Here is a 24,092-nt window from a genome sequence, read left to right as displayed (position 1 = left end):
GAGGAAATAGGCTGCAAGTGTCAGACATTTTTCTCTCTCTTAAGTGGCAGGAGGAAACAAACTAGCAATATTGTTTTTTTCCTTTTCTATACAAATTTAAAAGGAGATTTCTCTTAAAATACTTTGTTGCCATAATGACACCTGGTTTCACCTGAAGTTAACTATTCTCAAACCTTGAGTTAACCAATGCATTTTTCTTATGGAAATGTTTGTCTTAAGCTATGTTAATGTACTATGCATTTACCCCAAGCTCTGTCTTCAAGTTGGCTCTGCCTAATGGCTCAGAACCTACTTGACAAACCAGTATTTTATACTCAGATATTGTTCCCCTAATCTATGTAAACAAAACTATTAGTATGGTAATCTGCCCTTCTACAAGATTCAAGTCAATCATTTTATGGCACAGGATGAATTGTATGGTGCCAAGATTATCCCAAAATACATCTTATGAACGAGGGGCTTGGTGCCATTCTGCTTTAAGACATTCCTTTTTTTCATTAACAGATGGCTAGTGACTATATAACATCCAGCTGAAGACTAGAAGTGGGTACTCTTTCTGCCACCTTCTGATGTCTATGTCAGAAGCTTTCTCTATCTCCTTTATACTTTAATAAAAATTTATTACACAAAAGCTCTGAGCAATCAAGCCTCGTCTCGGGCCCCAGATTGAATTCTTCTCCTTCAGAGACCAAGAAATCCTGGCGTCTTTTTGTTCAGCAACAACCTTTCAATAGGGCCCTCCCTCCTCAGAGACAGAGAGGCAGGTGTACAACAACCAGAGACTGTAGGCAAGGGGCTGCTGCAATCTCGGCCCCAGAGACTACATCTTCCACCAAACTGCGAGCAGGCGCTCAGTTGCTAATCACGTCTTCCTGGCATCCTGGATGGTTAACATCCACCAGGTGTATCACAGCCTGAGATCAGCTCCCAAGAGGAGACACAAGGCACACCTGGGGGTGTGCTCTTGTGGCACGCCAGAAAACTGATAAGCCAAGGCCAGGGAGGTGAATAAGACATACAGTCCACCTGAGGGAGTGCACTCACCGAGCAACCAGGCACCTGAGTTGCTCAGACCTGGAAAGGGCACAAAACGAACAGCCCATCTGGGTCTGTGTCCTTGTGGAGCAGCCGAGAATCTGAGCAGCTTAGACATGGGAAATGCACAAAACACACAGCCCATTTGGACAGTGCCCTTGCAGAGCAGCCTGGAGCCTGAGTAGTGTAGACCCAAGAAGCACATGCCACCTTGGGCTGTGGCAAATCCAGTGGGGTCCATCTACTGCAAGCATACCCCACACATGCCAGTGGTATTTGTTTGCAGTGTTCCTCACTCACCACAATACACCTTTACAACTGAGCCTAAATAAGTGGTCACCTTCACCTGCTTGTATCAGGGCACAGATTAGACACTGAAGAGACTTGAAAACAGAGGAAGGCAAAATAAAGAGGAGGAAACAGCTCTGGAAGTGACAGGTGTAACAGATTAAAACCCTGCAGTTAATACTGACTGTGCATTTGAGGCAGAGAAGGCAATGGCACCCCACTCCAGTACTCTCGCCTGGAAAATCCCATGGATGCAGGAGCCTGGTGGGCTGTCATCTATGGGGTCGCACAGAGTTGGACACGACTGAAGCAACTTAGCAGTAACAGCATAGACCTTGAGAACAAGTACAAGCTGGAACAAGGGACTATCTGACACTGAACTGACCCCACACTGCCTACATCTCCAGAGAAATTCCTATATTTTCACTATTGTCACTTTTTAATTTTTTTAAAAAATTAGGTCTTTATTACTCCTTTAAGTTTCATTTTTATAGCCTACTATTACCTTTCAAAAAGAGACCTAATTTTTTTAAATCCCATAATATATTTTTTTTAACTTTTGTGATTGATTTTGTTTTATATTTGTATATCATATTTTTGAGAAGCTAACCTCTATTCTAGGTTTTTAATCTTTGCTTTTGGTATTTGTTATCAATTTTGTACCTTTAAGAATGTAATCTTCAGTATCCATTCTCACTTAGGGATTTTGATTACTGGCTTGACTGCACTCTCCCCTTCTGACTCTCCCTTTTCTCCTCCAGGTCGCTGGCATCTCCTTCCTCCCTCTTCTATTCTCTACATAACACTGTGAATCTCTCCAGGTGTTCTGGGCTTGGAGAGCACTTAGGGAATTCATTACTGGCTAAATCACTCTCTCCACTTTTGACTCCCCCTTTTCCACTCCTGGTCACATTTATCTCTCTCCTCCCTCTTCTCTTCTCTAAATAACTCTGTGAATCTCTCTGGGTGTTCATATCTCAGTGTAACTGTTTCAAGATTAAGCTAGGGGTTTTATCTTCTTTCTGGAGAAGGAAATGACAACCCACTCCAGTATTCTTGCCTCTAGAATCCCATGGATGGAGGAGCTTGGTGGGCTACAGTCCATGGGTTGCAAAGAGTCAGACATCAGTGAGCAACTTCACTTTCACTTTATCTTCTTTGCCATATGTATGGAGAAGTCTTGAGGCTGCTGGAAAAGAAAAGGATCAGAAGCCAGGAGCAGGAGGCTTAACTTAAAAACTTTAGAACAACAAAGAATTCCTGACTCCAGGGAACATTAATATAAAAGAGCTCATCCAAAATTCTCTATACCTACACTGAAACCAAGCTCCACCCAAGAGCCAACAAGGTCCACTGCAAGACACACCATGCTAATTTTGCAGCAAAACAGGAACACAGCCTTGAGCATTAAAAGACAGGCTGCCCAAAGCCAGGCCAAATCCAGAAACACCACAAAACTCACTACTGGACACATCATTGCACTCCAGAGAGAAGAGATACAGCTCCACCAAACAGAGCACAGACACAAGCTTCTCTAACAAGGAAACCTTGACAATCCATTAGTCTAACCCCACCCACAGGGAGTGGACTCCAAAATTAAGAGGAACCATGAACTTCCACTCTACAGAAAGGGCACCCCAAACACAGCAATCTAAACAAAATGAAAAGGCAGGGAAACATTCAGAAGGTGAAGGAACATGATGAAAACCCACCAAACTGGGGGCGGTCCTAAGATGTCAGAGGAATACAACAGGGAGAACACTTTCTTCCCTACAAATTCATCGAAAGAACATTTCAACGCTGAGTAAATTCCATAAAACAACTTCTGAATGCCGGCAGAGGACATCAGGCACCCAGGAAAGCAGCCCATTATCTTCAAAAGGAGATAGGAAAAAATATAAAAGATAAAAAGAGGGACAAAAGAGATAGGGATGGAGCTCCATCCTGGGAAGGGAGTCTTAAAAAAGAGAGAAGTTTCCAAACACCAGGAAACACTCTCACTGCCGAGTCTATGGCAAGCCTTGGAACCACAGATGGCAACATAACCAGGAGGAAAAATAAATAATTAAAACCCACAGATTACATGCCCAATGGTAACTCCCCTGGCAGAGAAGCAGTGCAGATGCCTGCATCCACCACTGGCAAGTGGGGGCTGGGCAGGGAGGCACCGGCTGCATTGCTTAGGGTAAGAACTGAGCCTGAATGCCCCGAGGGCAATCTGAGGGAACTAACTTGAGATAGCAAACCAGACTGTGGGATAGCTACCACGTGAAAAGCCCTAACCTAAAACACTGCCAGGCCCTCTCACAGAACAAAGGACTGAGCAGAGCTAGCTGGCTGCAGGCCGGACCATCCCCCTCCAGTAACAGGAAGGCAACAACAGCCAGAGACAAAAGAGGGTAATCACGGCACCAGAGAGGCATTATCTACCAAACTCCAAGCAGGCTTCATTGCTAACCAAGACTTCTTGGGATTCCAGATGGTCAACATCTGCCTGAGAAGGTGCGCTGATTGTATACCCAGAAAACCGAGCGACAGGGACAGGGGAGGTGATAAGTCATAGTGACCACACTCTCCAAACACCTGGTCACCTGAGCTGTTCGGACCTGGTAAGGGCACAAAACGCAGGCCCAGCTGAGTCTGTGCCTCTGAGGACTACCCGAGTACCTGAACCTGAGTGGCTTAGACCTGAGAAGTGCATACAAATCAGGGCCAACCTCAGACAGTTCCCGGCAGAGCAATCTAGAGCCTAAGCAGTGTAGACAGGGAAAGCACACATGCTGTGAGTGCGGGCAAACCCAGTGTGGCCGAGACATTGCGAGCACATGCCAGTGCTATTTGTTTGCAGGGTTCCCCCCTCCCCACAGCACGACTGAACAAGTGAGCCTAAAAAAGGATCCACCACCACCCCCTTGCGTCAGGGTGGAAATTAGACACTGAAGAGACCAGCAAACAGAAGAAGTTAAAACAGAGGGAACCTCTTTGGAAGTGACAGGTGCAATAGATTAAAACCCTGTAGTTAGTACCAACTACATAGGAAGGGCCCTATAGATCTTGAGAAATATAAGCCAGATCAAGGAACTATCTTAAAATGAACTGACTGCACACTGCCCACAACAACACCAGAGAAAGTCCTAGATATATTTTCACTATTTTTACTATCATTCTTTAATTTTTTAAAATTCTTAAGTCCTCTATTACTCCTTTAATTTTCATTTTTATAACCTATTTGCAAAAAAAATGGAGACCCTATTTTTTAAAGTAAACTTCATATATATATATTATAATTTTTGTGGCTTTGCTTTTTTTTTCTTTAATATTGCATTTTGGAAAATCAAACCTCTACTCTAGATTTTTAATTTTTGCTTTTTGGTATTTGTTATCGATTTTGTACCTTTAAGAACCCAATTTTCAGTACCCATTTTTACTTGGCAGCGAGATTACTGGCTTGACAGCTCTCTCCCGCTTTGGACTCTTCTTTTCCTCCACCAGATCACCTCTATGTACTCACTCCCCCTTCTCTTCTTGCACAACCCTGTGACTCTCTTTGTGTGTTCCAGATGGTGGAGAACACTTAGGGAACTGATTACTGGCTGGATCTGTCTCTCTCCTTTTGATTCCCCTCTTTATCCTCCTGGTCAGCTCTGTCTCCTTCCTCCCTCTTCTCTTCTCTGTGTAAATCTGTGAACATCTCTGAGCAGTCCAGACTGTGGTGCATACATAAGGAAGTGATTACTGGCTAGCCTGCTCTCTCCTCTTTTGATTGCACCTCATCTAATTCTTGTCACCACAATCTCCCTCCTCCCTCTTCTCATCTCCAAATAACTGTGAAACTCTCTGGGTGTCCCTCACTGTCGAGAAACTTTTCACCTTTAACCTAGATGTTTTATCAACAGTGCTGCATAGATGGAGAAATCTTGAGCCTACTGTAAAAATAAGACTGAAAACCAGAAGCAGGAGGCTTAAGTCCAAATCCTGAGAAGACCAGAGAACTCCTGACTCAGGGAACATTAATCGACAGGAGCTCATCAAAGGCCTCTATGCTGCGGCTAAGTCACTTCAGTCGTGTCTAACTCTGTGCGACCCCATAGATGGCAGCCCACCAGGCTCCCCCGTCCCTGGGATTCTCCAGGCAATAACACTGGAGTAGGTTGCCGTTTCCTTCTCCAATACCTACACTGAAACCAAGCACCACTCAAGGGCCAAAGAGTTCCAAGGCAAGATATACCATGCAAATTCTCCAGCAACACAGGAACACACCCCTGAGCTTCAATATACAGGCTGCCCAAAGTCACTCCAAACCCTGTGACATCTCATAACTCATTACTGGACACTTCACTGCACTCCTGAGAGAAGAAATCCAGCTCCACCCACCAGAACACCAACAGAGATTCCCTAACCAGGAAACCCTGAGAAGCCACCCGTAAAACTGCACCAACAGTGAGGAAACTCCACAATAAAGAGAACTCCACAAACTGCCAGAATACAGAAAGGCCACCCACAACACAGAAATATAAACAAGATGAAGAGACAGAGGAATACCCAGCAGGTAAAGGAACAGGAGAAATGCCCATCAAATCAAACAAAGAGGAAGAGATAGGGAAAATACCTGATAAAGATATCCAAATAATGATAATGAAAATGATCCAAAATCTTGACAACAAAATGGAATCACAGATAAATAGCCCGGAGACAAGGATTGAGAAGATGCAAGAAAGGTTTGACAAGGACCTAGAAGAAATAAAAGAGTCAATATATAGTGAATAATGCAATCAGTTCAGTCACTCAGTCATGTCCGACACTTTGTGACCCCATGAATCGCAGCACACCAGGCCTCCTTGTCCATCACCATCTCCCGGAGCTCACTCAGACTCACGTCCATCAAGTCCGTGATGCCATCCAGCCATCTCATCCCCGGTCGTCCCCTTCTCCTCCTGCCCCCAATCCCTCCCAGCATTAGAGTCTTTTCCAATGAGTCAACTCTTCGCATGAGGTGGCCAAAGTACTGGAGCTTCAGCTTTGGCATCACTCCTTCCAAAGAAATCCCAGGGCTGATCTCCTTCAGAATGGACTGGTTGGATCTCCTTGCAGTCCAAGGGACTCTCAAGAGTCTTTTCCAACACCACAGTTCAAAAGCATCAATTCTTCGGCGCTCAGCCTTCTTCACAGTCCAACTCTCACATCCATACATGACCACAGGAAAAACATTAGCCTTGACTAGGCGGACATTAGTCGGCAAAGTAATGTCTCTGCTTTTGAATATACTACCTAGGTTGGTCATAATGTTTCTTCCAAGGAGTAAGCGTCTTTTAATTTCATGGCTGCAGTCACCATCTGCAGTGATTTTGGAGCCCCAAAAAATAAAGTCTGACACTGTTTCCACTGTTTCCCCATCTATTTCCCATGAAGTGATGAGACCAGATACCATGATCCTTGTTTTCTGAATGTTGAGCCTTAAGCCAACTTTTTCATTCTCTACTTTCACTTTCATCAAGAGGCTGTTTAGTTCCTCTTAACTTTTTGCCATAAGGGTGGTGTCATCTGCATATCTGAGGTTATTGATATTTCTCCTGGCAATCTTGATTCCAGCTTGTGTTTCTTCCAGTCCAGGGTTTCTCATGATGTACTCTGCATAGAAGTTAAATAAGCAGGGTGACAATATACAGCCTTGATGTACTCCTTTTCCTATTTGGAACCAGTCTGTTGTTCCATGTCCAATTCTAACTGTTGCTTCCTGACCTGCATACAGATTTCTCAAGAGGCAGGTCAGGTGGTCTGGTATTCCCAGCTCTTTCAAAATTTTCCACAGTTTATTGTGATCCACACAAAGGCTTTGGCATAGTCAGTAAAGCAGAAATAGAAATTTTTCTGGAACTCTCTTGCTTTTCCATGATCCAGCAGATGTTGGCAATTTGATCTCTGGTTCCTCTGCATTTTCTAAAACCAGCTTGAACATCAGGAAGTTCCCGGTTCACGTATTGCTTAAGCCTGGCTTGGAGAATTTTGAGCATTATTTTACTAGCATGTGAGATGAGTGAAATTGTGCGGTAGTTTGAGCATTCTTTGGCATTGCCTTTCTTTGAGATTGAATGAAAACGGACCTTTTCCGGTCCTGTGGCCACTGCAGAGTTTTTCAAATTTGCTGGCATATTGAGTGCAGCACTTTCACAGCATCATCTTTCAGGATTTGAAATAGCTCAACTGAAATTCCATCATCTCCACTAGCTTTGTTCATAGTGATGCTTTCTAAGGCCCACTTGGCTTCACTTTCCAAGATGTCTGGCTCTAGATTAGTGATCACATCATCATGATTGTCTGGGTCGTGAAGATCTTTTTTGTACAGTTCTTGTGTGTATTCTTGCCACCTCTTCTTAATATCTTCTGCTTCTGTTAGGTCCAGACAATTTCTGTCCTTTATCGAGCCCATCTTTGCATGAAATGTTCCCTTGGTATCTCTCATTTTCTTGAAGAGATCTCTAGTCTTTCCCATTCTGTTGTTTTCCTCTATTTCATTCATTGATCACTGAAGAAGGCTTTCTTATCTCTTCTTGCCATTCTTTGGAACTCTGCATTCAGATGCTTATACCTTTGCTTTTCTCCTTTGCTTTTCGCCTCTCTTCTTTTCACAGTTATTTGTAAGGCCTCCCCAGACAGCCATTTTGCTGTTTTGCATTTCTTTTCCATAGGGATGGTCTTGATCCCTGTCTCCTGTACAATGTCACGAACCTCATTCCATAGTTCATCAGGCACTCTATCTATCAGATCTAGGCCCTTAAATCTATTTCTCACTTCCACTGTATAATAATAAGGGATTTGATTTAGGTCATACCTGAATGGTCTAGTGGTAAATGATATCAAAAACACACTGGAGTCAACAAATAGTAGAATAAGGGAGGCGGAAGATAGGATTAGTGAGGTAAAAGATAGAATGGTAGAAATAAATGAATGAGAGGAAAAAAGAAAAACAAATTAAAAGAAATGATGACAATCTTAGAGACCTCTGGGACAATGTTAAATGCCCCAACATTCGAATCATAGGAGTTCCAGAAGAAGAAGACAAAAAGAAAGACCATGAGAAAATACTTGAGGAGATAATAGTTGAAAACTTCCCTAAAATGGGGAAGGAAATAATCACCCAAGTCGAAGAAACCCAGAGAGTCCTAAACAGGATAAACCCAAGGCAAAACACCCTAAGACACATATTAATCAAATTAACAAAGATCAAACACAAAGAACAAATATTAAAAGCATCAAGGGAAAAACAACTAATAATACACAAGGGGATTCTCGTAAGGATAAAAGCTGATCTTTAAATCGAACATCTTCAGGCCAGGAGGGTATGACAAGACATACTTAAAGTGTTGAAAGTAACCTACAGCCCAGCAAGGAACTCATTCAAATATGAAGGAGAAGTCAAAAGCTTTCCAGACAAGCAAAAGCTGAGAGAATTCAGCACCACCAAACCAGCTCTCCAACAAATGCTAAAGGATCTTTTCTAGACAGGAAAAACAAAAAAGGAGTATAAACAAGAACCCAAAACAATAAAATAAATGGAAATGGGATTATACTTATCAATAACTGCTTTAAACGTAAATGGGTTGAATGCATCCACCAAAAGACAAAGACTGGCTGAATGGATACAAAAACAAGACCCAAATATATGTTGTCTACAAGAGACCCACCTCAAAACAAGGGACACATAAAGACTGAAAGTGAAGGGCTGGAAAAGATATTCCACACAAATAGAGACCAAAAGAAAGCAGGAGCTGCAATACTCATATCAGATAAAATAGAGTTTAAAACAAAGGCTGTGAAGAGAGACAAAGAAGGACACTACATAATGATCAAAGGATCAATCCAATAAGAAGATATAACAATTATAAATATATATGCACCCAACATAGAAACACCGCAATATGTAAGACAAATGCTAACAAGTATGAAAGGGGAAATTAACAATAACACAATAATAGTGGGAGACTTTAATACCCTACTCATACCTTTAGATAGATAAACAAAACAGAAAATTACCAAGGAAACACAAACTATAAAGGATACAATACACCATGTAGACCTAATTGATATCTATATGACATTTCACCACTAAAGAATGATTTTCACCTTTTTCTCAAGTGCACACAGAACCTTCTCCAGGATAGATCACATCCTGGGCCATAAAACTAGCCTTGGTAAATTCAAAAAAATTGAAATCATTACAAGCATCTTTTCCGACCACAATGCAGTAAGATTAGATCTCAATTACAGGAGGAAAACTGTTAAAAATTCCAACACATGGAGGCTGAAAAGCACACCACTGAATAACCAACAAATCATGGAAGAGATCAAAAAAGAAATCAAAATATGCATAGAAACAAATGAAAATGAAAACACAACAACCCAAAACCTGTGGGACACTGTAAAAGCAGTGCTAAGGGAAAGGCTCAGAGCAACATAGGCATAACTCAAGAAACAAGAACAAAGTAAAATAAATAACCTGAGTCTACAACTAAAGCAACTAGAAAAGGAAGAAATGAAGAACCCCAAGGTTAGTAGAAGGAAAGAAAACTTAAAAATTAGGACAGAAATAAATGTAACAGAAACAAAAGAGACCATAGCAAAAATCAAAAAAGCCAAAGCTGGTACTTTGAGATGAAATAATAAAATTGCAAAACCATTAGCCACTCTCATCAAAAAACAAAGAGAAAAACTCAAATCAATAAAATTAGAAATGAAAATGGAGAGATCACAACAGACAACACAGAAATACAAACGATCATAAGAGACTACTATCAGCAATTAAATGCCAATAAAATGGACAGCTTGGAAGAAATAGACAAATTCTTAGAAAAGTACAACTTTCCAAAAGTGAACCAGAAAGGAATAGTAAATCTTAACAGATCCATCACAAGCACAGAAATTGAAACTGTAATCAGAAATCTTCCAGTAAACAAAAGCCCAGGTACAGACGGCTTCACAGCTGCATTCTACCAAAAATTTAGAGAAGAGCTAACACCTATCCTACTCAAACTCTTCCAAAAAACTGCAGAGGATGGTAAACTTCCAAACTCATTCTATGAGGCCACCATCACCCTAATACCAAAACCTGACAAAGATGCCACAAAAAAGAAAACAACAGGCCACTATCACTGATGAACATAGATGCAAAAATCCTTAACAAAATTCTAGCAATCAGAATCCAACAGCGCATTAAAAAGATCATTCACCATGACCAAGTGGGCTTTATCCCAGGGATGCAAGGAATCTTCAATATCCACAAATCAATCAATGAAATACACCACATTAACAAACTGAAAAATAAAAACCGTATGATAGTATCAATAGATGCAGAGAAAGCCTTTGACAAAATTCAACATCCATTTATGATAAAAAAAAAACCTCTCCAGAAAACAAGAATAGAAGGAAAATACCTCAGCATAATAAAAGCTATATATGACAAACCCACTGCAAACATTACCTTCAATGGTGAAAAATTGAAAGCATTTCCCCTAAAGTCAGGAACAAGATAAGGGTGCCCACTTTCACTACTACTATTCAACATAGTTTTGGAAGTTTTGGACACAGCAATCAAAGCAGAAAAAGAAATAAAAGATATCCAAATCTGCAAAGAAGAATTAAAACTCTCAGTTTGCAGATGACATGATCCTCTACATAGAAAACCCTAAAGACTCCACCAGAAAATTACTAGAGATAATCAATGAATATAGTAAAGTTGGAGGATATAAAATTAACACACAGAAATCCTATAAACTAATAATGAGGAAATAGAGAAATTAAGGAAACAATTCCATTCACCATTGCAACAAAAAGAATAAAATACTTAGGAATATATCTACCTAAAGAAACTAAAGACCTATATATAGAAAACTATAAAACATTGGTGAAAGAAATCAAAGAGGACACAAATAGATGAAGAAATATACCGTGTTCATGGATTGGAAGAATCAATATAGTGAAAATGAGTATACTACCCAAAGCAATCTATAGTTTCAATGAAATTTCTATCAAATTACCAACGGTATTTTTCACAGAGCTAGAACAATTAATTTCACAATTTGTATGGAAATCCAAAAAATCTCGAATACCCAAACAATCTTGAGAAAGAAGAATGGAACTGGAGGAATCAACCTGCCTGACTTCAGGCTCTACTACAAAGCCACAGTCATCAAGACAGTATGGTACTGGCACAAAGATAGAACTATAGATCAATGGAACAAAACAGAAAGCCCAGAGATAAATCCACACACCGATGGACACCTTATCTTCAACAAAGGAGCCAAGAATATACAATGGAGTAAAGACAATCTCTTTAACAAGTGGTACTGGGGAAACTGGTCAACTACTTGTAAAAGAATGAAACTAGAACACTTTCTAACATCATACACAAAAATAAACTCAAAATGGATTAAAGATGTAAATGTAAGACCAGAAACTATAAAACTCCTAGAGGAGAACATAGGCAAAACACTCTCCACCATAAATCACAGCAGGATCCTCTATGACCCACCTCCCAGAATACTGGAAATAAAAGCAAAAATAAACAAATGGGACCTAATTAAAATTAAGAGCTTTGGCACAACAAAGGAAACTATTAGCAAAGTGAAAAGACAGCCTTCAGAATTGGAGAAAACAACAGCAAATGAAGCAACTGACAGAGAATTAATCTCAAAAATACACAAGCAACTCCTGCAGCTCAATTTCAGAAAAATAAATGACCCAATCAAAATTGGGCCAACGACCTAAACAGACATTTCTCCTAAGAAGACATACAGATGTCTAGCAAACACATGAAAAGATGCTCAACATCACTCATTTTCAGAGAAATGCAAATCAAAACCACAATGAGGTACCATTTCACGCCAGTCAGAATGGCTGCAACCCAGAAGTCTACAAGCAATAAATGCTGGAGAGGATGTGGAGAAAAGGGAACCCTCTTACACTGTTGGTGGGAATGCAAACTATTACAGACACTATGGAGAACAGTGTGGAGATTCCTTAAAAACTGGAAACAGAACTGCCATATGATCCAGCAATCCCACTCCTGGGCATACACACTGAAGAAACCAGAATTGAAAGAGACACATGAACCCCAATGTTCACTGCAGCACCGTTTATAATAGCCAGGACATGGAGACAACCTAGATGTCCATCAGCAGATGTATGGATAATAAAGCTGTGGTACATACACAGAATGGAGTATTACTCACCCATTGAAAAGAATACATTTGACTCAGTTCTAATGAGCTGGATGAAACTGGGGCCTATTATACAGTGAAGTAATCCAGAAACACAAACACCAATACAGTATACTAATGCATATATATGGAATTTAGAAAATGGTAATGATAAACCTGTATGTGAGACAGCAAAAGAGACACAGATGTATAGACTGTTCTACAGTCTTTTGGACTCTGTGGGAGAGGGAGAGGGTAGGATGATTTGGGAGAATGGCATTGAAACATATATATCATATGTGAAATGAATTGCCAGTCCAGGTTCAATGCATGATATAGGATGCTCGGGGCTGGTACACTGGGATGACCCAGAGGGATGGTATGTGGAGGGAGGTAGGAGGGGGTGTTCAGGATGGAGAACACGTGTACATCCATGGCAGATTCCTGTTGATGTATGGCAAAACCAATACAATATTGTAAAGTAATTAGCCTCCAATTAAAATAAATAAATTCATATTAAAAAAAAAACATGAAACCAAATCAAAGAGGAGGAGATAGGGAGTCTACCTGAAAAAGAATTCAAAATAATTACAATAAAGATGATCAAAAATCTTGAAAACAAAATGGATTTACAGATAAGTAGACTAAAGACAAGTATTGAGAAGATGCAAAAAATGTTTAATAAGGCCCTAGAAGAAACAATGACGAGTCAATCAATAATGAACAATGCAATAACTGAGATTAAAGCACTCTGGAAGGAACCAACAGTAGAATAACTGAGGCAGAAGACAGGATAACTGAGGTGGAAAATAGAGTGTTGGAAATAATGAACTAGAGAGGAAAAAAGATATAAAAGCAATGAGGACAACCTCAGAGAACTCTGAGACAATGTTAAGTGCCCCAACATTTGAATCATAGGTGTCCCAGAAGAAGAAGACACAAAGAAAGTTCATGAGAAATTACTTGAGTAGGTAACAGTTAAAACTTTCCTAAAATGGGAAAGGAAATAGTTGTGCAAATCCAAGAAACCCAGAAAAACCCAAACAGGAGAAATCCAAGGTGAAACACCCAAAGACACATTTTAAACACACTAACAAAGATCACACACAAAGAGCAAAACTTAAAAGCAGCAAGGGAAAAGCAACAAATGACACATAAGGGGATCCCGACAAGGATAACAGCTGATCTTTCAAAAGAAACTCTTTAGGCCAGAAGGGAATGGCAGGACATACTTAAAGTGATCAAAGAGAAAAACCTACAACCAAGATTAATCTAACCAGCAACCCATCTCATTCAGATATAAAGGAGAAATCCAAAACTTTACAGAGAAGCAAAAGCTGAGAGAACTCAGCACCACTAAACCAGCTCTTCAACAAATGCTAAGGATCTTCTCTAGACAAGAAATACAGAAAAGTTTTCTAAAAATAAACCCAAAACAACAAAGTAAATGGTAAGTGGATCATGCTTATCAATAACCACCTTAAATGTAAATGGGTTAAATGCTCCAACCAAAAGACGAACACAGGCTGAATGGATACAAAGACAAGAACCTTATATATGCTGTCTACAAGAGACCCACCTCAAAACAAGGTACACATAGAGACTGAAAGTGAATGGAAAAATATATTTTATGCAAATGAGAACCAAAAGAAAGCAGGAGCAGCAATACTCATATCAGATAAAATACACCTTGAAATGAAGACCATGGTAAAAGAAAAAGAAGGAAACTACATCATGATCAAAGGATGAATCCAAGAAGATAAAACAATTATAAATATAAATGCACTTGACACAGGAGCACTGCAATATGTAAGACAAATGCTAAGAAGAATGAAAGGGGAAATTAACAGCAACTCATAATAGTGAGGGGCTTTAATAACCCACTCACACCTATGGATATATCAAGCAACCAGAAAATTAGCAAGGAACATAAGCTTTAAATGATACAAGGGACCAGTTAGATCTAATTGATATCTAGAGGGTATTTCACCAAAAAAAAAAAAAAAATATATATATATATATATATTTCAACTTTTTCTCAAGTGCACACAGAACATTCTCCAGGACTAATCACATCCTGGGCCATAATTCTAGCCTTCGTAAATATTAAAAAATTGAAATCATTTCAAGCATCTTTTCTGATCACAAAGTGGTAAGATTAGATGTCAACTACAGGGGAAAAGAAATTATTAAAAACACAAACATATGGAGGCTAAACAACATGCTTCTGAATAACCAACAGATCATTGCAAAATTAGAAGCAAGTGAAAATGAAAACATGACAACCCAAAACCTATGGGAGTCAGTAAAAGCAGTACTAAGAGGGAGGTTCATAGCAATACAAACCTATCTCAATCAACAGGAGAAACATCAAATAAACAACCTAACTTTACTTCTACAGCATCTAAAAGAAGAATAACCCCAATGTTAGTAGAAGGAAAGAAATCATAAAAATTGAAGCAGAAATAAATTAAAGAGAAACAAAGGAGACTATAGCAAAAATCAACAAAACTAAAAGCTGCTTCTTTGAGAAGATAAAATAGACAAACCATTAGCCAGACTCATCAAGAAACAAAAGGAGAAAAATCAAATCAATAAAATTAGAAATGAATATGAAGAAACCACAACAGACAACACAGAAATACAAAGAATCATGAGACTATTATCAGCAAATATATGCCAATAAAATGGACAACTTGAAGGAAATGGAAAAATCCTTAGAAAAGTATAACCTACCAAAACTGAACCAGGAAGAAATAGAAAATTTTACAGACCCATCTCAAGCACAGAAATTGAAACTATAATCAAAATTCTTCCAGGAAACGAAAGTCCAGGACCAGATGGTGTCAAGGTGAATTCTACCAAAAATTTAGAGAAGAGCTAGCATCTATCCTACTCAAACTCTTCCAGAAAATTGCACCGGAAGATAAACTGCCAAACTCATTCTATGAGGCCACCATCACCCTAATACCAAAACCAGACAAAGATGCCACAAAACAAGAAAACTATAGGTCAATATCACTGATGAACATAGACACAAAAATCCTTAACAAAATTCTAGCAAACTGAATCCAACAGCATATTTAAAGGATCATCCATCATGACCAAGTGGGCTTTATCCCAGGGATGCAAGGATTCTTCAATATTCGCAAATCAATATGATACACAATTTTTACAAATTGAAACATTAAAAACCAAATGATTATCTCAATAGATGCAGAGAAAGCCTCTGACAAGATACAACAGTGATTTATGGTCAAACTCTCCAGAAAGCAGGAATAGAAGGAACATACCTCAACATAATAAAAGCCATATATGACAAACCAACAGCAAACATTTTCCTCAATGGAAAAAAAAAAAAAAAGAAAGCATTTCCTCTAAATATCAGGAACAAGACAAGGGTGCCCACTCTCACCACTACTATTCAACACAGTTTTATAAGTCCAAACCACAGCCATCAGAGAAGAAAAAGAAATAAAAGAATCCCAACTGGGATGGAAATAGTAAAACTCTGTTTGTGGATGACATGATCCTCTATATAGAAAACCCAAAAGACAACACCAGAAAACTACTACTAGCTATAATCCTGCTAGCAAAGTTGTGGGATATAAAATTAATACAGATAAATCCCTTCCATTACTATACACTAACAATGAGAAAACAGAAAGAGAAATTAAGAAAACAATCCCATTCACCATTGCAACGAAAAGAATAAAATACTTGGAAATAAGTTTACCTAAAGAAATGAAAGACCTACATATAGAAAACTAAAAAAAAAAAAAAAAAAAAAAAAAAAAAAAAAAAAAACCTGCTGAAAGAACTCAAAGATGATACAAATACATGAAGAAATATATCATGTTCGTGGATTGGAAGAATCAATATAGTGAAAATGAGTATATTACCCAAAGTAATCTACAGATTTAATGCAATCTTTATCAACTTACCAATGGTATTTTTCACAGAACTAGAAAAAATAATTTCACAATTTGTATGGAAAAGCAAAAAAACTCGAATTGCCAAAGCAATCTTGAGGAAGAAGAATGGAACTGGAGGAATCAACCTGCCTGACTTCAGACTAACAAACCTACAGTCACCAAGACGGTATGACACTGGCACAAGGACAAAAATATAGATCAATGGAATAAAACAGAAAGCTCAGAGATAAACCCATGCACCTATGGACATATTGTCTTTGACAAAGGAGGCAAAAATATACAATGCAGAAAAAACACTCTTTAACAAGTGGTGCTGGGAAAACTGGTCAACCACCTGTTAAAAGATGAAACTAGAAGACTTTGTTACACCATACACAAAAATATCCTCAAAATGTATTAAAGATCTAAATGTAAGACCAGAAACTATAAAACAATTAGAAGAAAACATAGGCAGAAAACTCTCTGACATACGTCACAGCAAGATCCTCCCATGACTCACCTTCCAGAGTAGTGTAAATAAATGAAAAAAAATAAATAAATAAACAAATGTGACCAAACTAAACATAAAAGCTTTTGTACAATGAGGGAAACTATAAGCAAGGTGAAAAGTCAGCCTTCAGAATGGGAGAAAATGATAGCAAATGAAACAACTGACAAAAATTAATCTCAAAAACATACAAGCAGCTCATGCAGCTCAATTCCAGAAAAATAAACGACCCAATAAAAAAAGGACTAAAGAACTAAACAGACATTTCTCCAAAGACATACAGATGGCTAACAAACATGTAAAAAGATGTTCAGCATCACTCATTATAAGAGAAATGTAAATCAAAAGCACAATGAGGTACCATCTAATGCTACCATCAGAAAGTCTACAGACAATAAATGCTGGAGAGGGTGTGGTAAAAAGGAAACCCTCTTACACTGTTGGTGGGAATGCAAACTAGTATAGCCACTATGGAGAACAATATGGAGATATCTTAAAAAAAAAACCTGGAAATAGAACTTCCATACGACCTAGCAATCCCACTGCTGGACATGCACATCAAGGAAACCAGAATTGAAAGAGACACAGGCACCCCACTGTTCATTGCAGCACTTTTTACAATAGCTAGGACATGGAAGCTGGAGAAGGAAATGGCAACCCACTCCAGTACTCTTGCCTGGAAAATCCCATGGACAGAGGATTCTGGTAAGCTACAGTCCATGGGGTCGTGAAAAGTCAAACAAGACTGACATGGAAGCTGGAGAAGGAAATGGCAACCCACTCCAGTACTCTTGCCTGTAAAATCCCATGGACAGAGGATTCCGGTAAGCTACAGTCCATGGGGTAGTGAAAAGTCAAACAAGACTGACATGGAAGCTGGAGAAGGAAATGGCAACCCACTCCAGTACTCTTGCCTGGAAAATCCCATGGACAGAGGATTCCAGTAAGCTACAGTCCATGGGTCATGAAAAGTCAAACAAGACTGAGCGACTTCACTTTCACTTTTCACCCTCTCACATTGAAGAAGGAAATGGCAACCCACTCCAGTATTCTGGCTTGGAGAATCCCAAGGACAGAGGAGGGTGGTGGGCTGCTGTCTGTGGGGTCACACAGGGTCAGACACAAGTGAAGTGACTTAGCAGCAGCAGGACATGGAAGCAACCTAGATGTCTATCGACAGACGAATGGATAAGGAAGTGGTGATACATATACACAATGGAATATTACTCAGCTATTACAAAAAAATGCATTTGAATCAGTTCTAATGAGGTGGATGAAACTGGAGCCTATTATACAGAATTAAGTAAGTCAGAAAGAGAAACACCAATACTGTATATTAACATATATATATGGAATTTAGAAAGATGGTAACAATGACCCTATATGCAAGACAGCAAAAGAGACACAGATGTAAAGAACAGACTTTTGGACTCTGTGGGAGAAGGAAGGTGGCATGATTCGAGAGAATAGCATTGAAACATGTGTATTACCATATGTAAAATAGATGACCAGTGCAAGGTTGATGCATGAAGTAGGGCACTCAAAGCTGGAACTCTGGGACAACCTAGAGGGCTGGGATGGAAAGGGAGGAGGGAAGAGGGTTCAGGATGGGGGAACACATGTACAGTCATGGCTGATTCATGTAGATGTATGGCAAAAACTACCACAATATTGTAAAGTAATTAGCCTCCAATTAAAATAAATAAATTTATTTAAAAACAATAAAAGGCAATTGGCTCTCTCACACACACAAAAGAAACAGATCCATACTTTACTGGCTTTTGTTTCTCACAGTGAAGTCCTCTGTACCCTGAGTTGCTTTGTTCTTCCTAGATATATAGTTCACAGAATCACACACATGCTTTAGTATAAATTAACATAATTAAGAATAGAAGAACATTCAAGGGCTTTTCTATACAGATGCAAAAAATCTTCAACAAAATATTAGCAAACTGAATCCAACAATATATATGGATCATATACCATAATCAACTTGGCGTTATTCCAAGGTCACAAAGATGGTTCAACACTCACAAATCAATAACGTGATACATCACAATGACAAAAGGAAGGATGAAAATCAAATCACATGATCATCTCAATAGACACAGAAATAGGAGTTAATAAAATTCAACATCCATTCATCAAAAAAAAAAACTCTCATCAAAGTGAGTACAGAGGGATCCTATCTCAACACAATAAATACCATTTATGACAAGCCCACAGCCAATATAATACTCAAAGCCCTTCTGCTAAATTCAGTAACAAGACAAGCATGCCCATTCTCACCACTTCTATCTAACATAGTAGTGGAAGTCCTAGCCACAAAAGTCAGACAAGAAAAATAATAAAAATTTTCAAAATCAGAAGGGAAGTGAAAAAATTTATAGTCTGCAGATGATATGATACATTATAAAAAGTATTCTAAAGTCTCCACCCCAAAAACTATCTAAATAAATGATTTTAGCAAGTTTTCAAGATATAAGATTCATATACAGAAACATGTCACAATTCTATGCACTAATAATGAAATATTAGGAAGAAAAATCATGAAAACAATTCCACTTGAAGTTGCATCAAAAAGAATAAAATACCAAGGAATGAGCTGACCCAAGAAAGTGAAAGATCTGTACTCTGAAAACTATAAAATACTGATGAAAAAAATTGAAGATGATACAAAGAAATGCAAATATATCCCATACTGTTGGTCTGGGAGAATTAATCTTTTTTAAAATGTCCATACTACTAAAAGCAATCAAAAGATTTAATACAATCCCTATTAAAATACCCATGACATTTTTCACAGAAGTAGATCAAATATCCTAAAATTAATGTGGAACCACACAAAATGCCAAACTTCCAAAGCAATCTTGAGAAAAAAGAACAAAGCTGGAGATAAAAACCTCTCAGACTTCAGACTATAATACAAAGCTACAGTATCAAAGCAGTGTGGTATTGGCATAAAAACAGACATAGATCAATGAATGGTACAGAATAGAGATACCACAAATAAACCTATGCACCCATGATCAACTAATCTATGAAAAAGGAATCAAGAATATTCAATCGAGATAAGACAGACTTTTCAACAAGTGGTGCTGGGAGAATTGGACAGCCACATACAAAACAATGAGATTAAAACATTCCATCATACCATATATAAAAATAAACTCAAAATGGTTTAAAGACCTAAATGTAAGAGCAAATGTCATAAAACTCCTAGAAGAAACATAGGCAGAATATTCTTTGACATAAATCACAGCAATATTTTCTTGGATCAGTCTTCTAAGACAAAAGAAATAAAAGCAAAAATAAGTAAATGGCAGCTTGCTCCTTAAAAGCTTTTGCACAGCAAAGGAAACCACTGAAAACAAGAAAACTCTACCTACAGAACTGCAGAAAATACTTGCAAATGATAAGACTACTAAGGGGTTAATTTCAAAAATATATAAACAGTTCTTAGAACTTAACATAAAAAAGCCAGTAAAAAATGGGCAGAAGACTTGAATAGACATTTTTGCAAGGAAGCACATGGTCAGGAGGTACATGAAAAGATGTTCAACATTGCTAATTGTTAGAGAAATGCAAATAAAAGTAACAATGAGATATCACAGATATTACATATCTACAGATATTACATCTGTAGAAATGGCTATCATCAAAGTATACACAATTACAAATGCTGGAGAGAATGTGGAGAAAAGAGAACCTTTGTACATTGTTGGTGAGAATTTAAATTGGTGCAGCCACTGTGGAAAACAGTATGACGGGGTCTCAGGAAACTAAAAATAGAACAACCATATCACCCAGAAATTCCATATTGAGTGCATATCCAAAGATACTAATTTAAAAAGATACATACACCCCAATGTTCATAGCAGAACTATTTACAATAGTGAAGATATGGAACCCACCTACCATATTACTGAGTCATGAAAATAAAATTCTGTCATTTGAAGCAAAGTGGATGGACCTACAGAATAGTATGCCAAGTTAAATAAGTTGAAGACAAATACTGTATGATGTCACTTATATATGGAATCTAAAATATAATACCAGTTAATGTATATGCAAAACAGAAACATGGTAACATTAAGAATTATAAAAGAATTAAAATATGAACCAAATTTTTGAAATTTACTTTTCACTTGACATGCCTATATATAAAAATAATTTTATTGATATAAATGATGTAAGTTCTCACATAAATTTTTGTGCTAGATAACTGTAATATTTCAGCTTAATGTGAAGATAAACTTATGCACTATAACTATTTTTATGGATGGGAATTAAAACTTTATTAAGTTTAAAAAGTAAAGTATAAACAAGACATTATAATTCTGTAATGATAAAATATGATTTTCATCTATATAGTACTTTAAACATTTTACTTAACAAAACAGAATATGCTAAAGCATCTTTAGTAATCCCTATGTAAAGAAAATATTGCAATAAAGCAAAGCTTCACAATCACTAATCATCTTTAGAAGAGTTTCTGTAATTAAAAAATGCTAAGAACAGCCAATCTTCTCTAAAGTGCTCCTTGGTGCATTGCTAATAAAGACATCTGATAAAAGACAACTTTGGATCTTTCTTCACTCTTAAATCAGTAAACATATTATTTTTTCAATATCTATTAATGTGAACAGCTAGTAACAGAGGCAGGCATAGCCCTTGCTCTCAAATGTCAATTTATTTGAAGTGTAACAAACTATAATTAATAATAAAATTAATTTAATTAATGACATTTAACTTCTCCTTTCATTGCATCTACTGGCTTCTCTGGTGGCTCAGATGGTAAAGCGTCTGTCTACAATGTGGGAGACCCAGGTTTGAGCCCTGGGTTGGCAAGATCCCCTGGAGAAGGAAATGGCAACCCACTCCAGGACTATTGCCTGGAAAATCCCATGGATAGAGGAGACTGGTAGACTACAGTCCACGGGATTGCAAAGAGTCAGACACGACGGAGAGACTTCAGTTTCACTTTCTTTCACTTTCATTGCATCTACTACTCTATAATCCATTCTCTTCAGTCAGTATTAATTAGCTTCTTCTAATAGAAGAATGTAAATCATATCTGTTAGTCAGTGTGTTCTATTTACTAGTGTGGTTGCCTCATATCATTATTTTAGAATGATTGTTTCCAATAATTATATATTAATTAATTTTATTAAGTACAATTTACTATTAATATATTAATTAAAATTTAATTAATACATTAATTCCAACAGTCATACAAGGAAGACACTAAACAAGAAATGGAAATTTTTCTGAGAATGTGTTTATTAAAACATAATGCTATGAACCTTTAAACACAGATTCAGGTTCAAATCTTTAATATTGAAGGATCTTCTGTAAAATATTACAAAATAATTTGTTTTTATATATTAATACTTTGTGAAATCTGGGCAGCTGAGCCATTAAAGATCAGATATGATCTGCAGAGCTAAAATGTTTCAAAACACCTTACCTTCTATCCACAGATGAACTTCAGTAGGAGAAGATGTCACAACAGGATATTGTCAGAAAAAACGACATGTTTGTGCCACGTCTCAGAATGGATAGAGAAAGTCTTCTGATGGTTAATGTTGAAGGCTTAGATGTTCTGAGTAGCTAAGGATGAAATAACAGAATTTAATCAGGTTCAGGCCTTATCTATTTATACAGACTGCATTACATTAGCATATGCTGTCAGGTTATGGGAGTTTAGGGTAAAATTTGTTGTTGGGGTAATATAGTCCACCATTAAACAATTATGCTACTATTTACTGAGTGCCTCTTTAGTAAACTCAAATATAAATCTGAATGAAATACCAACATATGCAACAATGTGAAAAAATCCTGAAAACATGCTAAGTGAAAGAAGTCAGACAGATAAGGCTGTATAGTGTGTGATTCCATTTAGTTGAAATATCCAGAATAGATAAATCCACAAACACAGAAAGATTAGTGGTTGCCAGGGGTTGTAGGCAGGCAGGGAATAGTGACTATTTAATAGGTACAGGGTCCCCTTTTGGGACAATGAAAATGTTTTGTAATTAGAAAGTGATGGTTGCACAGCACAGTGAATATACTAAATATCTCTGAATTGTATACTTTAAAATAGTTAATTTTATGTAATAAGAGTTTTATCTTAATAAAATAAAAAGAAAAAAAACTACAAATATAAATCTGACACAACTTCTGTCTTAGAGGAAATGTGAATCTATTAAGATCAAAAGTACATCAACAGCATTGGTAACTACCTTAAGACATGTACCAACCATACTGAACAAGAGCTAAAGAGTTAACACTTCTACAAACAGCTTCATGGAGGAGGTGGCATCTGAGTCAAAGCAAAGAAGACTAGAAAGAAAAGAACCCTGAGAAAAGAATAGTAATATTTGCTCTATCTACATCAGGAGTGCATTGTGAGATTCATGGAAAGAAAAATGAGAAGAACACTTTCTAAAATGTAAGACATTCATTACGGAAATGTGAATCATTATTAGTACCAGTAATTTTGAAGCTTAAAGATGTTGCAGCTTGCAGTGTTCCTACCTGTATTACTCAGCTCTTGAAACGCACAATAGGGAAGATACAAAGGATATATTAATGGCAATTTCTAAAGTAATATTGTGATAATGCAGATGCTCTTAGAATCAACTCTTCCCCTTCCATTTGTGAAGTGAGTGAAGTCAGTCGTGTCCGACTCTTTGCGACCCCATGGACTGTAGCCTACCAGGCTCTTCCCTCCATGGGATTCTCCTGGCAAGAGTACTGGAGTGGGTTGCCATTTCCTTCCCCAGGGGATCTTCCCGACCCAGGGATCAAACCAGGGTCTCCTGCATTCCAGGCAGATACTTTAACCTCTGAGCCACCAGGGAAGCCCCCCTTCCATTTACTGTCTTTAAATTTTATAACTGTGTATGTAGAAATGCTTTGAGTCATTGATGTTAACATTGAACAAATGGTCTGAAATAATAGCCAAAGCACTCTGGAAAAACGCTTCAACATAGGTCTCACTTTTCCACCCTAAATATGTATGGTCAAATTAAATGAGTGGTACTGCCATGTTTTTGTTTTGTTTTGTTTTGTTTTGCCCTCCACTGAGCCAATTAACTCAAGCCCTGCCTTATACAGCTACTTCTTGATCTACTAGAGAATATTTTCTTT

At 37.9% G+C, this 24,092-nt stretch overlaps 1 protein-coding gene across 2 annotated transcripts in view; it reads right to left on the bottom strand.

Annotated features, from left to right (window-relative positions):
* The window catches only part of LOC121818204 (S-adenosylmethionine decarboxylase proenzyme-like), a 144,804-nt gene that overhangs the window by 117,786 nt on the left and 2,926 nt on the right, over positions 1 to 24,092 (bottom strand). For both annotated transcript variants that reach the window (XM_060407857.1, XM_060407858.1), the window contains exon 3: positions 22,408 to 22,550. The gene's annotated coding sequence lies outside the window, so the exon portion shown is untranslated. The remainder of the gene's footprint in view (positions 1 to 22,407; positions 22,551 to 24,092) is intronic.

Source organism: Ovis aries, chromosome X, assembly GCF_016772045.2.
Source record: "Ovis aries strain OAR_USU_Benz2616 breed Rambouillet chromosome X, ARS-UI_Ramb_v3.0, whole genome shotgun sequence".
NCBI lineage: Eukaryota > Metazoa > Chordata > Mammalia > Artiodactyla > Bovidae > Ovis > Ovis aries.
This window is presented reverse-complemented; position numbering and strand designations above follow the sequence as displayed.